Raw genomic sequence first — 16,006 nt, 5'->3', positions numbered from 1 at the left:
ACTGGAGTGTGTGCAAATCGGAGTGATAATGCAGTACAATAATCAAAGACAATCATTTTAAAAATATTTTATTTTCCCTCTGGTTACATTATAAAACCAAGTTTCAATGGTCACTCTTGCAACTTTGAGTGCTTCTCTCCCTTTCTCCCACCCCAATCACTCTCATTGAGAAGCAAGTTATTTGATATAAGTAAAGATATCTAGTAGGGAAAAATATTACCATAATCATCATGTTGTAAAAGTAAACATAACCCCTCCCCCAATAGGAAACCTCAAGAAAATTATAGTTAAAAATAGTCTGCTTCAATCTGTATTCAGACACCATCAATTCTCTCTTTAGGACGGTTAGCATTCATCATAAGTCCTTCAGAGTTCTTTTGGGTCACAGAATTGCTGAGAAAAATTAAATCATTTACAGTTGGTCATCCTACCACATCTCTGTTACTTATTCAAATACAATTCTAAAGGACTTGTGATGGCAAATTACCATACACATGGAGTCTGAATACAGACCCAAACTTACTAATTTCAATTTTTAAAATTTGTTTTATGCTTTATGTTCCCCCCCATTGGTTTTTTTCTGATTCTTCTTTTTCACCATGATTAATATGAAAATATGTTTAGCATAATTATATGCGTATAACCTCTCTTAGATTGCTCTCTGTTAGTAGGAGGGGGAAGGAAGAAAAATGAGCAACTCAACACCTTTCAGAAAATGATTGCTGTACGGGGCGGCTAGGGGGTGTAGTGGATAGAGCACCGGCCCTGGAGTCAGGAGGACCTGAGTTCAAATCTGACCTCAGTCACTTAATAATTGCCTAGCTGTGTGTCCTTGGGCAAGCCACTTAACCCCATTGCCTTGCAAAAACTAAAAAAAATGATTGTTGTAAGCTATCTTTGCAATGTAGTTGGAAAAATAAACAATTTAAAATTTTAAAAAAAGGAGTAATATATAATAAGTAGGGAAAAGTACATTGCAGTCAGACCATGAAGTGTTTTAAATGCTAAAGAAAGAATTTCTTTAGCAAGAATTGGGTCCCAAAGGGAAATCAGGAGCCATAGGAGATAATAGAATAGGGGAGTGACAGGGTCACCCTTTGTGCTCTCCTCTCTCTCCACTCTTCCCTCCACCTCCATCCCCCAGTTCTGGAGGCTGCTGTGTGATACTACAGTGGATAGAACACTGGGCCTGGAGTCAGTAAGTGATGAGTTCAGATTTAACCTCTGACATTTGCTAGCTGTGTGACATTGGGCAAATCCAAGTGTTTCTGTCTCTGTTTCGTCAATCATAAAGATGAGGATAATAACAGTACCCCTATCAGTTAGTCTTACAAGATAAGAGTCTGGCAATTCTTACACTCCTCTCACAGAATTATTAGAATCAAATTAGATAATATTTTCTAAGTTCTTGTCACATAGTAGGTACTTAACAGATGTGGTTCCCTTTCTCCCTTTCCACTCTCTGGGGTATCAGGTGATACCTGTTCAACCAAGATGACTCACTACCCACTCACACTGGTAATGACTACAACCCAGGGGAGGTGCCAAGGAACCTCTGGCACAATAATCTTCAGGCCATGGCTGGAGGGTTTCTACAGTCTACTTGGTTCATAGCTAAAATGAAGATGATACAACAAGGTGGCTCAGGCCTATTGTCAAAACCCTTTATGGATTGGGGCCAGGCAGGCAGACAGGCAGCAATCATTTATCGAGGGCTTATCATGTGCTAGGCACTGTGCTAAGCCCTTCGGATACAAAATGTTGGGAACTGTTGTGTATGGAAACATTGTAAATTATCTTCACCTGGTGTCTTTGAACATCAGAGCCTTGTTCTACTAAGTGGCATGGGAGTGGGAGTGGATTAGAGACTGGAAAGGTATTTAGGTGCTGGTGTTTTGGTGAATAAACAGAGACCTTGGAGATCTTGATGGAGTCTCCTTTGTCCTCTGTGCCATCCTTGTCCCCTGCCCCTCCAACTCTTGCCTGGGAAAGATAAGGGAGTCCAGAAGTGGGACTCTACCACAAAGAAAGGCAAAAACATTGTTACTGCCCTCAAGATGCTTGTATTAGAATAGATGTCGACAACTAGAAATAATTCCATAAAACAAGATCTACGGAGGGTAAATTAGAGGTAATCTAGCAAAGGAGACTGACAAAAAGTGTTCAGCCAGGCAGGTAGGAGGAGAAGCAGGAGAGAACTGGGTCAGGAAAACCTAGACAAGAGAGTGACTACGAGTGTCAAAGGATAAAGAGCTGAAGAAGGATGAGCACTGAGAAGAGTCCATTTGATTTGTGACTAAGCGTCCATGGTTCACCTTGGAGAGAGCAGTTGAATGATTAGATCCAAAGTCAGACTGAAGAGCTAAGAAGGGATTCAGAGTAAAGTTGACTGACAGCAGCCACCAAAATTTTGGTTGGTTGATAAGTATGAATTGAATGACCTTAGAAGAAGAGAGATTGTATTTGACATAATGGAAGAGGAAGAGTCTAGAACTGACGATGGGAAACAAGGGAATTTCAACTCCTTTGCCCCCAAGACCCCTGGCAAGGAGAAGTCTATGCTACAGAACTGGAAGTTTATATACTGGGGAGAGAGAGACTGAGGGAGAGGGAGAGAGACAGAGATAGATAGATAGAGACACAGAGAGACAGAGACAGAGACACAGAGAGGTACAGAGACAGAAATTGATAGACATAGAGAGAGAGACAGAGTCACACACAGAGACAGAGACAGAGAGATTTGGAAAGATAGAGAGACAGAGAGAAACAGACAGACAGAACAACACAGGGAGATAGACAGAGGATAGAGAAAGATTCAGAGAGACATAGAAACAGAGATGGAGACAAAGAAAGATACAGAGAGAGAGAGAAACAGAGAGAGAGAGAGAGAGAGAGAGAGAGAGAGAGAGACAAACAGAAAGACAGAGATAGAGAGACAGACGGGGAAAGAGAGAGAGAGAGAGAGCATGTATGTGGCCAGGGGCATTTTGGATAGACTAGAAAACAGTAGACCAGAAAAACCAGAAATATTTTCAGGTTACAGTGACCTTACTTTAAGGAGTAAGAACCTGAGGCCCAGGAGATTGCCATGACCCAAGCTTACCTAACACATTCTTGGCACAACTAACACTAGATACAAGGTCTCCTGACTCCAGAAGACATGTCTAAATTTTCACCTGTAATATTAAATCTTACAAGTCATTCATACCAGAGTGTGAAATAGTCCATTAGATTTTTCCAGAATGAAGATACTCAAGTGGCATTGGTAACCACACAATGGAAGGCTTTTGTTTTGGGTTCCATTCCATATTTTTAGATAATAGAAATAAGGTTGAGTTTAAACAAAATCTGCTAGTGATGAAGAAAAGAATTTGACAACTGTGAAGATCCCTGTTAATAGAATGAATGACAGTGATGTGGGAGCTTGTCTCAGAAAGAATTTGTAATGGATGGTAGGAATGACCCAAAGTCTTTTCATTGCTCTCTCTCTCTCTCTCTTTCCCCGTCTGTCTCTCTATCTCTGTCTTTCTGTTTGTCTCTCTCTCTCTCTCTCTCTCTCTCTCTCTCTCTCTCTCTGACAATCTAGAGATCAGGGAAGAGTTGAAAATAGACTGGACTATGTCCAGAAGAGGACAACCTAGCTGGTGAGAGATCCTGAGACTCAGGATCAATTGGGGAACAAATGTAGATGCTGAACCTGGACATGAGCTGTCCCATGGGTAGATAAAGTAGATGCCTTCAAGTCTTTGAAGGGCTCTCACGAAGGAGGACATTGGTCTTGTTCTGTTCGAGTCGAGGAGTCAAGAGGATTAGACTGGAAGGACTGAGAGGAAATAATTAAGAAGCAACTTTGGGTTCAACAGGAAGCAAACCTTCCTAATATTTAGTGCTGGAGATGGGGGTTGGGCAAATGAACTGAAGGTGGGGAGAATGGAATATGGCTGATTTTCCCATTATTGTTTTTCCAAGAGACTCTTCGGGGACCACTTCTCGGGTCTACTGTAGACTATATTCATGCTTTGAGCAAGTAATAGACTAAGTAATGTCCAAGACCCCTCCCAGTTCTGATTTACTTTAAAAAAATTATATAAATATTTTATTCATTTTCCAATTACATACAATAGTAGTTTCTACCAATCATTTTTGTAAGGGTTAGAATTTTACAATTCCCCCCCTTCCCTCCCCTCCCCCTAACATAAGGTAATCTGATAGTCTTTACATTTGTTTCCATGATATGCATAGATCAAAACTGAATGTGTTGAGAGAAAAAACAGATCAATAAAATAAGGTAGAAAGAAAACATTAGAGGTAGTAATATATATGACAACATTTTAAAAAATTGAAGATAATGTTCTTCATTTAAATTCCACAGTTCTTTCTCTGTGTATAGCTGGTATTCTCCATCACGAATCTCCTAAAATTGTCCCTGATAATTGAATTGAAAGGTGAGCAAGACTCATCTGTGATTTTCCAAGGTCTCTTCCAGGTATCCTACTCTGAATCCAAGAATTCAATGAGACTGTTGATAGTGCTTCTCAAAGAGACATGTTCCTTCTATTGTAAGCACTTCCAGTCCTTCCAGGTCAAGTATTCCATGCTGGCAGAATATGTTTTTGCATTCCCATGTGAATTCTAGGGATGTAATTGCTCAATTAGACTTGCCTATTGAGACCATAGAGTTTTGGATTAGTCAGCCTTTGAATTAAGGCCTTGTCCTTAAAAGCCTTAGGTCAAAATGTAAAACCTGTTATCTGGGAAGAATAGTAACCAAGGCCTTCCAAATCAGTGAGGACATTCAATTAGTTACTTGATAAAAAAACAGGGAATGGAACAGGAGGCAATGCAGTTCAAAACTCTTCAGCTTTTCTGATGATGTTATAATTGACCTTGTTTAACCAAGGCACGGAAAGCAAGAAAGCAATGGCAACACTGAACAACGAGCACCACAACTACCATCATCAGAACTAACTTTCTTTCTATCACATGTAAAAAACAGATCACCATTATAGAACTTTTGGGGGTACTGATCTCAAATATGGGTTCAGATGATCATCCAGAATTTTCAAGGGAATCACAGTTTCATGCATATATTTTATTACTTTTTAGTTTTTACTTCATTTTATTTTTCTTTATAGATTTGGTTTTTCTATCACCTTTATTTCCCAATATTTCTCCTGTCCCTTCCCCACCCTATTGAGCCATCTTTTTTTTTGTAAATAGTATTTCATTTTTTCCAATTACATGTAAAGATAGTTTTTAGCAGTCATTTTTAATAAGATTTTTGAGTTCCAAATATCTCTCTCCTTCCTTTCCCTCCCCCCTCCCCAAGATGGCAAGCAATCTGATATTGGTTATACATGTGCAGTTATGCTAAATGTATTTCCACATTAGTCATGTTATGAACGAAGAAGAAACAGAATGAAAGGGAAAAGCCACAAGAAACAAAAAACAAAAAAAAGTGAAAATGGTCTACTGTGATCTGCATGCCGACTCCATGGTTCATTCTCTGGTTGTGGATAGTATTTTCCATCCTGTGTCTTTTGGAATTGTCTTGGGTCATTGTAATTAAGCCATCCCTTGTAACAAAGCAAAAAAAGGCAGTCAAAGATGTGAACCCATCAATCCTGACTAGCCAGTGTGCAATATCCCACTTTTATCAGCCTGCTCTGCACCCCTGCTTCCCAAGTATAAGACAAGCATTTTCACCTCTTCTCCAAGGCCAAGCTTCTGGGTCACTATAATGGCCAGAATTTGATGTTAGTTTTTGGTATTTTCCATTTGCATTTTATTGGTTTTCCTCATTCTGCTTACTTTACTACAAGTTATGCAAGCCTCCTTGTGTCTTTCTGAATTCATTTCTTATAGAATAATAATATGCTATTATATTCATGCACCATTATATTTAGCTCTGCCCGAATCAATAAACATCTCTTTGGTTTCTAATTCTTTTTGTTACCACAAAAAGTGCTGCCTTTATAAATCCTGCTAAATTTGAGACTAGCTTTCTGTTTTTGACCTCCTTGCAGGTAGATATCTAGCAGTAGCCTTTGGGGGTTCAAAGAGTAACTTAAAAATTATTATCCTAAAACTGTTTCCCAAAATGGTTGGAGCAATTCACATCTCATGTAATTTTTTTTGTTTTTGTTTTTTGGGGTTTTTTAGTTTTTTGCAAGGCAATGGGGTTAAAGTGGCTTGCCCAAGGCCACACAGCTAGGTCATTATTAAGTGTCTGAGGTCGGATTTGAACTCAGGTCCTCCTGACTCCAGGCCAGTGCTCTATCCACTGCACCACCTAGCCACCCCATCATGTAATTTTTTGAGGGGAAAAGGAGGAACTGGGTCTCCCTCTCTCACTCAAGCTAGAAATACATTTGATCTTAATGTCAATTCTTTTGGAAATTATAGCTGGCTCCATTTTCCTGCCCTGGGCCAGTATACCCCTACTTAAGCAGTCCTGGAGGTCTTAGGCCATTTTAGTATGAAACTTTAGTATGGTTGCCATATCATCCTTAGCCCTGTTGCACTTCAGAACTCTCAAGTACAATAGATTCACCATTGTCAACCTTCTCCAGTAGAAGTGATTATAGGTCTGTGACACCATGCCTGACACATCCAAATTTTAAAGCAATTTTAATTCTAAAATTCTGAACTTAAGCAACACCAAATAAATGAGTGTTTCTGATGCTCAGTGATATGAGCAGAACCAGAAGAACATTGTACACCCTAACAGCAACATGGGGGTGATGACCAACCTTGATGGACTTACTCATTCCATCAGTGCAACAATCAGGGACTGTCTGAGATGGAGATTACTGTCTGTATCCAGAGAAAGAACTGTGGAGTTTGAACAAAGACCAAGGACTATTACATTTAGTTTAGAAAAAAAAACCTGATATCTTATTGTCTGATCTTGCCATCTCTTATACTTTATGTTTCTTCTTTAAGGATATGATTTCTCTCCCATCACATTCACTTAGCATCAATGTATACCATGGCAACAATGTAAAGAATGGCAAATTGCCTTCTGTGGGGGGGTGGGGGGAGGGAAGTAAGATTAGGGGGGAAATTGCAAAACTCAAAATAAATAAAATCTTTAAAAAATGAGTGTTTCTAAATACAATCTCAGATAGAAGAAGAAGATTGTATTCTCATGTTTTCTGAAATAGAGGAATAACGTTTTGTCTCTGGGATTTAATATTTAGTTCGACATATCCATAAATGAATGAATAAAAAAAGAATTTATGAAGCATTCACTCTAGGTCTGGCACTGTGATAAGCACCGAGTAAATTAATGTCACACTGGGAGACAACAGCTCCTAGAGTGGGGACCTAGGAAGAGAGGGTATGAGGAACAATGGTAATATTGGCAGTATTGACTTAATAGTGAGACTACAGTAAGAGGTGAAAAGTGGAAGGGAGGGATGCCCCCAGGGTTGAATGCAAGATACTTGGGGGATATTGATGGATATTCAAACTATTGCATCCAGTTGCAAACACAAAATGCTCTGATTGCCATCCAAGCACTTCAAAGCTCCAGCCCCCTTTCCAGTCTTCTCACACTTCCTTCTGCACCTCATATTCTTCCACTGATCTCCTGGCTTTTCCACAAACAAGACAGACATTCCATTTCTCTATTCCGGGTATTTTCCCTATTTCTTCCTCTCCTCCAATCTGTCTTCATCTTCCTGTCTTTTTTTTTTTAAGTCCCATCTAAGAAGGGCAGCTAGGTGGCACAATGGATCAAGCACTGACCTTGGAGTCATAAGGACCTGAGTTCAAACTTGTCCTCAGACCATTGACACTTTCTAGACGTGTGACACTGAGCAAGTCACTTAGCCCTGATTGCCTCCAATCCAGGGCCATCTCTAGTTGTTCTGACCCAGATGACTCTGGTGGAGAAAGTGAGGCTGCTGACAGCCTAGTCCCACCTCACTCAAGTACAATTGATGTGCTTGTTATTGCATTACCTCCCTGATGTCATGGTCTTCTTTGAGAATGAAGGACAAACAACACATCACAACATCTCATCTTTAATTGGAAACTTTTCCAACCCTTAATATCTAATGCCTTCCCTCTGTTAATGACAGTATTTCCTATTTATCCTGTAGGTAGCTTGCTTTGTATATATTTGTTTGTGTGTCATTTCTCGCATTAGATTGTAAGCTTCATGAGTGTAGGAATTATCTTTGGCCCCTTTTAAAATTGCCAATGCTTAGCTCAGTGCTTGTTGATTGCCGTTGAATGTGGATTGAGTGGTGGTTTGGTTGGCTAAAACGAGTGGACTTGAGTTTGCATTTACTCACTCATTAATCAGTTCAGCTCAGCCTAGGGCAGGGATTCCAGGGTTGAGTGGACGAACATCTCCAGCTATCCAATCTAGGGAGGTTCTTCTAGGTGTGTGGAGAAGACAATGACTGGGCAGATGGTAGCATGACTTGGATGGACAGATGGACAGGATATGAAGCTTGACCAACTAAAAAGCCAAAACTCTCGCTGATTGAATACATGTTTTACTGAGGGTTTATGAAATGCTCTCAACATGTGCAGAAATACAAAACCCCTGGAGAAAGAAATAATAGTTATTTTTCCCAAATGATGCTTGGCACACAAATGACAGAACAATGAGCTACATATTGAGAATTCCATGGAATTCTGAACATGTGTGAGTGTGTCCCAACTCCCCCAACCACAGAACACATAAACTGGGACTTCCCACAGCATTCAAGAATAGGCCAACGAGTTACTTCTCACTACTGCCCTTCCCCACCTCTCCATCCCTCATCCAAACCACACTTAATCACTGTCTCATGTTGTATAATTTACAACATTCACACATCTCTCAGTGACTGCATCCTAGAGAAATTCCATTTGCATTGTTGAATTTATCATCAAAAAATACATATAAAACCTGAGAAATGTCCAAGTGGAAAAATGTGTGTTGAAAGAAGGTTATACCTCATAATCTGATAAACAGTGATTCGTAATTGATATAGCTCCTCTAATCTGATCCAATCAGAATTTCTTTAGCACCTATTATAGCCTTGTTGAAGGAATTCCAAGAACACTGTTAGGTACAAATGAAGATTATGACTTTCAACACCATATTGCAAAGAATACCTATGAAAAATGGGATCACCAAACCCATGAAATATTGAAGCACCAAAACTATTGACCCAATGATACAACAACCAAGATTTTGAGAATGTATTTGAAGCAGTTCTTAGAGAGAAATATATCCTCCTGAATACTTGGATTTATAATTGGGAGGGAGAACTATTCCCTATCAATTCATGGAACAATTTGGGATTAGCATGATTTTTGAATGGGAAGGCACAGTTAAATCAAGTCTGGGAGTTCTTAAAGGGACATATTCCTTTTTCAAGAGATGATTGAGAGGGGCAGCTAAGTGGCACAGTGGATAGAGCACTGGCCCTGGAGTCAGGAGTACCTGAGTTCAAATCCAGCCTCAGACACTTAATAATTACCTAGCTGTGTAGCCTTGGGCAAGCAACTTAACCCTATTGCCTTGCACAAACTAAAAAAAAATGAGGTGATTGAGAAAACCAAGTGAGGACTACAAGAGACCAGCAGCAGCAATAGGGATCCTCAGCTCCTACAAGCTTCTCTTACCGGTCTTTTGTGACATTGTTCTAGAAATCCTAGCTATAATTTTAAAAGAAAAATCAGTTCAATGAATAAATATTGGTAAATAGAAGGACATTTCTTTCACAAAATTATCCTATAGATTTAATGCTGTACTGACTTAAAATCAGAACATAGTATAGAATTAAAATAATAACCAGATTAATATGGAAAATCAGATGACCAAGATCAAAGGAAATTATGACAAATAAAAAAGTAAAAAGGGAGCACCTATACTCTCAAGGTTTCAAAATATGTTATAAATCAGCAATTAGCAAAGCTACCAGGTTCTGAATATTAATTAGAAAAATAAGTGAGGTTAGACAATAATGAGTTTGAAATAGGAGATACAGTAATCTAGTGTTTGATAACCCTAAAATCAAAAGATTCAACAAAAATTATAGGGAAAACTACGTATCAGCTTGCAAAAAATCAAAACAGACCAAAATGGTATAAATTACAATCCATTACAAATGGATCCATCAATAATTCAACAAAATTTCATTCTATTTAAATTTAAGGGGGTATAGTTTGAGGACCTCCTGATCAATTCGATGTATCTCTTCTTCCCCCTCCATCCAGTCCTCAATAAAATAGATGAAATTACCAGCCATGGACTTCTGTTGAAAGGGAAACTCCCAAGGAGATAGGCATGTGCTCTAGCCACCTGCTGTGAGAACACTGGGAAGGTCTCCAGTGATAGGGGATGCCTTCAACATTATTATCAATTCAGAGTGGGGGTGGGGAGTACTCTCTTTCATCATAATCTATAAGAACTAGTTGTGAAAGGGTTTGCTTCTTTTTGATTTCCAAAGATTTCTTTTCTGTGGAGTATGTCTTTTTGCCCTCTGGGGTCAGAAGATGAACCAGCGACTTGCAGGAGAAGCATATGGTAAGCAGCCTGGGTCCGTCTAATGTGTTGTGAAAGGGGAGTTCATGGATTTCAAGTTCCTGAGTGCTTTCTGGACTTCCATTTCCACTTTTTGTCCATAGGTCCGAAACTAGCATTCCAAAGAATGGATTTTTCATGCAAGGAATGCATCCTTGGATACCCAAAGAACTGGAATATGTCATTGTTGAGCTACTTTGAATGATATTTGGAAGCTCATGGAAAATGGGAGAGGTGCCAGAAAATTTTAGAAGGGCAAATCTTGTCCCAGTTTTCAGAAAAGGTTAAAAACAATCTTTATGTTTAAGTGAGTTTGCCTTTGATTCCGGGGAAAATTCTAGAATGAATCATAAAATACATGGTTCAAACTTCTAGAAAGAGCCAGTATGGTTTCATCAAGAACAGGTTATGTCAATCAAAACTAATTTTCTTTCTTCTTTCAAATTTTGGACAGGATTACTAAGCTAGTAGATGAGGGTAATACTAGGGGTATAATTTGCCTAGATTCAGGAATAGCTTTTGATGAAATATTTCCTTCACTCTTTGTAGAGAAGATGGAAAGATGTGGACGAGACAATAAAACACTTAGAGGGATTCAGAATTGACTGAATGATTGGACTCAAAGAGAATGATCAGTGGTTCAATATTAAGTAATGGGGTATTCTGGAGATATATACTTGACTGTGTCCTCAACATTTTTAACAGTTACCTAAGAAATGACATGCTTCTCAAATTTTCAGGTGACATAAAATTTGGGGGAATAACTAACACACTGGATGACAGTAAATATCCATAATAATTCCGACTAGGTAGAGTACTGGATTGAAATTTTAAAAGATGAAATTCAATAGGGATAAATATGAAGTCTTGCATTTGGATATCAAAAATTAGCCTTGCAAGTGCAAGATGGGAGAGGCAGCAGTTATTCTGAAAACAAGATCTGGGGATTTCAGTAGACTGCCAAATTTCATCTGAATCACCAACATGATGTGGCAGTCAAATAAAAAGTCAATTTCATCTTGGATTGGATTATTCAGGGCACAGTTTCTAGAAATATGAAGATGACAGTCCCATTGTAATCAGATCTAACCTGGAATATTGTGGGAGTCAAGGTTTATCAAGGGAATCGGTAAGCTAGAGAGCACCCAGAGAATGCTGGGTAAGACGAAGATGGCAAAAGATCTTGAGTTCATGTCATAAAAGTATTGACTGAAGGTGATGGTGACAATGATTTTGTCCTGGAGAGAGATGACTCAGGACAGACATAATGTCTTCAAATATCTGAAAGACATTCATAAAGTAGGAGTCAGACACTTGTTCTATTTGTCCCCAGAAACCAGAACCAGGAGTGACGGGGGGCGGGGACACAAATAGACCCATTAGGGCTTGATGTTAGGAAAAACTTCCTAACAATGACAGCTGTCAAATAGTAGAACAAGCTATTTAGAGAAATACTTGTTTCCCTTTCTTTGGAGGCCTTCAAGCAGGGTCTGGCAGTCCATTTGTCAGGATTGTCATTGCAAGAATTCTTTATGTGAATAGATTGGGCAAAATGGTCACTAAATTAGCTTCCAACTCTCCAGTTCTGTCATTCTCCATTTTCCACGAGCCTGAGTGTTGGGCAGGGGCCTCTTGGAGGAAGAAGATTGCCTCAACACCTTGCAGTTTGAAGTAGCAAAACAACATCCCGGGGAAGGATGAATAAAGATCTGGACCTCCCTCACACTCCATGATGTTGCTGCTTTGACAATGCAGGTGAAGAGTCAAAGGGGAGTGTGTGCTAGGAATAGTTATCTTCCACATGGGGAAATCTAGAGTCTAATCAACTACGTGGGCAGCAAGGTGTCCAAGTGTCTAACTCATCTGACAGATGAGGAAGCTGAGACAATCAGAGTTAATAAAAAGATTGGGACAGCTAGCTGGTGCAGTGGATAGAACACCAGCCCTGGAGTCAGGAGTACCTGAGTTCAAATCCAGTCTCAGGCACTTAATGATTACCTAGCTGTGTGACCTTGGGCAAGTCATTTAACCCCATTGTCTTGCAAAAAACCCCCTTAGAGTTAATAAAAAGACAATGCAATTTTAGCTTAGACTTGAAGGAAATCAGGGAATTAAGTCAGTTAATTGGTAAATAAACATTTATTAAGTGACTACTATATGCCAAGCTGTGTACTATGTTCTGGGAATTCAAGTACAAATAGGGAAAAAAGTGCAGTCTGCAAGGAACTTAATGGGAGAAGAGTATATATAAGTGGAAATCAAAAGAGGGGCAGAGAGGAATGATGAGTGGTGAGTGGCTGATTCATTCTTTTGTTAATTAAAATTTTTTCCATTTGCATAGAAAAATAGTTTTCAGAATTCATTTTTTTCTATAAACTTTTGAGTTCCACATTTTTCACCCTCTCTCCTTTCCCTTTCTCTTCCTCATGACAGTAAGTAGATATAGGTTATACATATACAACCATGTTGAACATATTTCCATATTAGTCATGTTGTGAAAGAAGAATCAGAATGAAAGGGGGGGAACTGTGAGAAAGAAAAAAACATAAAATAAATTTTAAAAAAGTAAAAATGATGATGATAATTTTTGTCCTTCGTTCCTGAAGAAGACCATGATCCATGGCATACATGTGAATTTCAATTGGAGGGGTTGCTGTGTTAATCCCCCAGCTTTGCTTTCTTCTCTGGAGCCATCTGAGTCCAGTGGCCAGATATGAATCAGAATGACTGGAACTGGGCCTGGATGCAATGCAATCAGGGTGAAGTGACTTGCCCAAAATCATACAACTAGTGTCAAGTGTCTGAAGTCTGTTTGAACTCAGGTTCTCTTGATTCCAAGACTGGTGCATTATTCACTATACCACCTAGCTTCCCTAGAACAGTTGAACACAGTATGTTTTGGTCCACATTTTTTCTCTGGATGGTGATGGTATTTTCCAACACGAGTCTTTTAGAATGGTCTTTGATCATTGTCCTGCTGAAAAGAACCAAGTCTCTCATAGTTGATTATCACACAATGTTGCTGTTAATGTGTTCAACGTTCTCCTGGTTCTGCTCACTTCACTCAACATCATTTCATGTAAGTCTTTCCAGTGCTTTTCTGAAATCTGGTTGCTCATGATTTCTTACCGAACAGTAGTACTCCAGTACATTCATATACCACAATTTGTTTAGCTATTCCTCAATTGATGGACATCCCCTCAGTTTCCCATTCTCTGCCACTACAAAAGATCTGCTACCAATATTTTTGTGGGTTCTTTTCCCTTTTTATAATCACTTTGGGATATAGACATAGTGATGGTATTGCTGGATCAAAGCACACACACACACACACAGTTTTATAGCTCTTGAGCATGATTCCAAATTGCTCTCCAAAATGGTTGGATCAGTTTGCAACTCTATCAGCAAAGCATTAGTGTCTCAGTTTTCTCATATCCTCTCCAATATTGATCATATTTGTTTTTTTTTACCATTAGCCAATCTGATAGCTGTGAGGTGGTACCTCAGAGTTGTCTTAATTTGCATTTCTCTAATCAGTATTGATTTAGAAGGGCAGGTTCATTCTTAGAGTATAATGAAAATAGAAATGAGGAGAGAGAGACTTCCAAGCATGAAGTATCCTATGGAAGGAAGAACAAGGATGTTGATGTCAGCCAAGGAGTATGTGAGGTGTGTAAAAAACTGGAAAGGTGTTGGGCATGGGGAAATGGTTCAGGTTATGAAGGGCTTTGAACATGAAAGAGAGGATTTTATATTTGATCCTGGAAGTGACAAGGGAACCACTGAGTACAGGGATGACATGAATGGATTTGTCCATTAAGAAAATCACTTTGTTGACTTAATAGAGGAAAGATTGAAGGAGGGAGAGAACTGAGCTAGGCAGACTCACTTGAAGACTATTGTGATAATTCAGGTGTGAGATGATGAGGACTTGCACTAGGCTGGTAGTAACATTAGAGAGAAGGAGATGTATTGGATAGCTATTGCAAGATAAAATTGGTGGACCTTGATAAGAGATTGGATATGAGAGGGTGTGAGCAGTTGAGATTACTAGGTTACCAGACTGAGTGATTGGGAGGATGGTGGAATGTTCAAAGGAGTAAAGAAGTGAGAGAGCAGCGTTTGAGAAGGGACAGGGACAATGAATTCACTTTTGAATATGTTGAAGTTAAGATGTTTCTGGGATTTTTTTCAAGTTGGCCAATAAGGCATGTGGAGATGTGGGACTGTAGGTTAACAGAGAGCAGGATAGCAGATATGTGTGTGGGGGGCAGGGGTGGGGGGTTGACAATATTCTGGAGAAGACAAGAAGAAATGAGAGCACTTGTGTCCGAAGATTTTTTCCTTGGTGAGAAGAGCCATATCTTTATGTGAGACAATACTCCACAGGAATGTACTGGAGCCAACTCCAATGAATTCCTGACAACTGCTAAATTTTCAGTGTGAACATCTACACTTTAGAAATCAATGCACATTTCAAATCAAGGCTTATTGTTTTGGTGATGGAGTAAACTTGAGAAAATAATGGAAAAATATTGATAATATGGATTAAACTGAAGGGCCATCTCCAGTTGTCCTGATCCCTATCTGGCCACTGGACCCAGATGACTCTGGAGGAGAAAGTGAGGATGGTGACTTTGCACCACCCCTTCCCCACCCTCACATAAATCCAATTCACTTACATGTTATGGTTTCACCATCCTGATGTCATGGTCTTCTTCACAAAGGACTAACAACTTTTTGTTTAAAGCTGGCTCAGTGGATAGTGTTCTGGACTTGGAGTCAGAAAGACCTGAGCTCAAATCTGGCTGCAGAGACTTACTAATTGTTTGACCCATGGCAAGTTACTTCTATTAGCCTTAATATGCCAGAGAAGGAAATGATGAACCACTCCAGTATCTTTGCCAAGAAAACCCCATAGACAGTATTGGTGTGACCATAGGGTCTCATGACTAAACAACATGGAGTATTTTTTTTCTTGAAGAACTGTTGTCTTCAAGATAATAACAGAAAGCATTTGAGTGATGTGAGATGATGATGATGATGATGATGATGATGTTTATCCTTTCCTTTTTTCAGATTTAATTAATTTATTTTGAATTTTATAATTTTTCCCTAATCTCGCTTCCCTCCACTACCCCCCACCCCCCACAGAAAGTATTATTTCCATGGTATATATTGATCTACATTGAATGTGATGAGAGAGAAATCATATCCTTAAGGGGGAAAATGAAGTATAAGAGATAGCAAAATTACAGAATAAGATAACCATTTTTTAAAAATTAAAAGTAATAGTCTTCAGTCTTTGTTCAAATTCCACAGTTCTTTCTCTGGATATAGATGGTATTCTCCATCACAGATACTCCAAAATTGTACCTGATTGTTGCACTAATGGAATGAACAAGTCCATCAAGGTTGATCATCACCCCCATGTTGCTGTTAGGGCGTACAATGTTCTTCTGGTTCTGCTCATCT

This window comes from Macrotis lagotis, chromosome X (assembly GCF_037893015.1).
Source record: "Macrotis lagotis isolate mMagLag1 chromosome X, bilby.v1.9.chrom.fasta, whole genome shotgun sequence".
NCBI classification, from domain to species: Eukaryota; Metazoa; Chordata; class Mammalia; order Peramelemorphia; family Peramelidae; genus Macrotis; species Macrotis lagotis.
Note: the sequence above shows the minus strand (reverse complement) of the source record.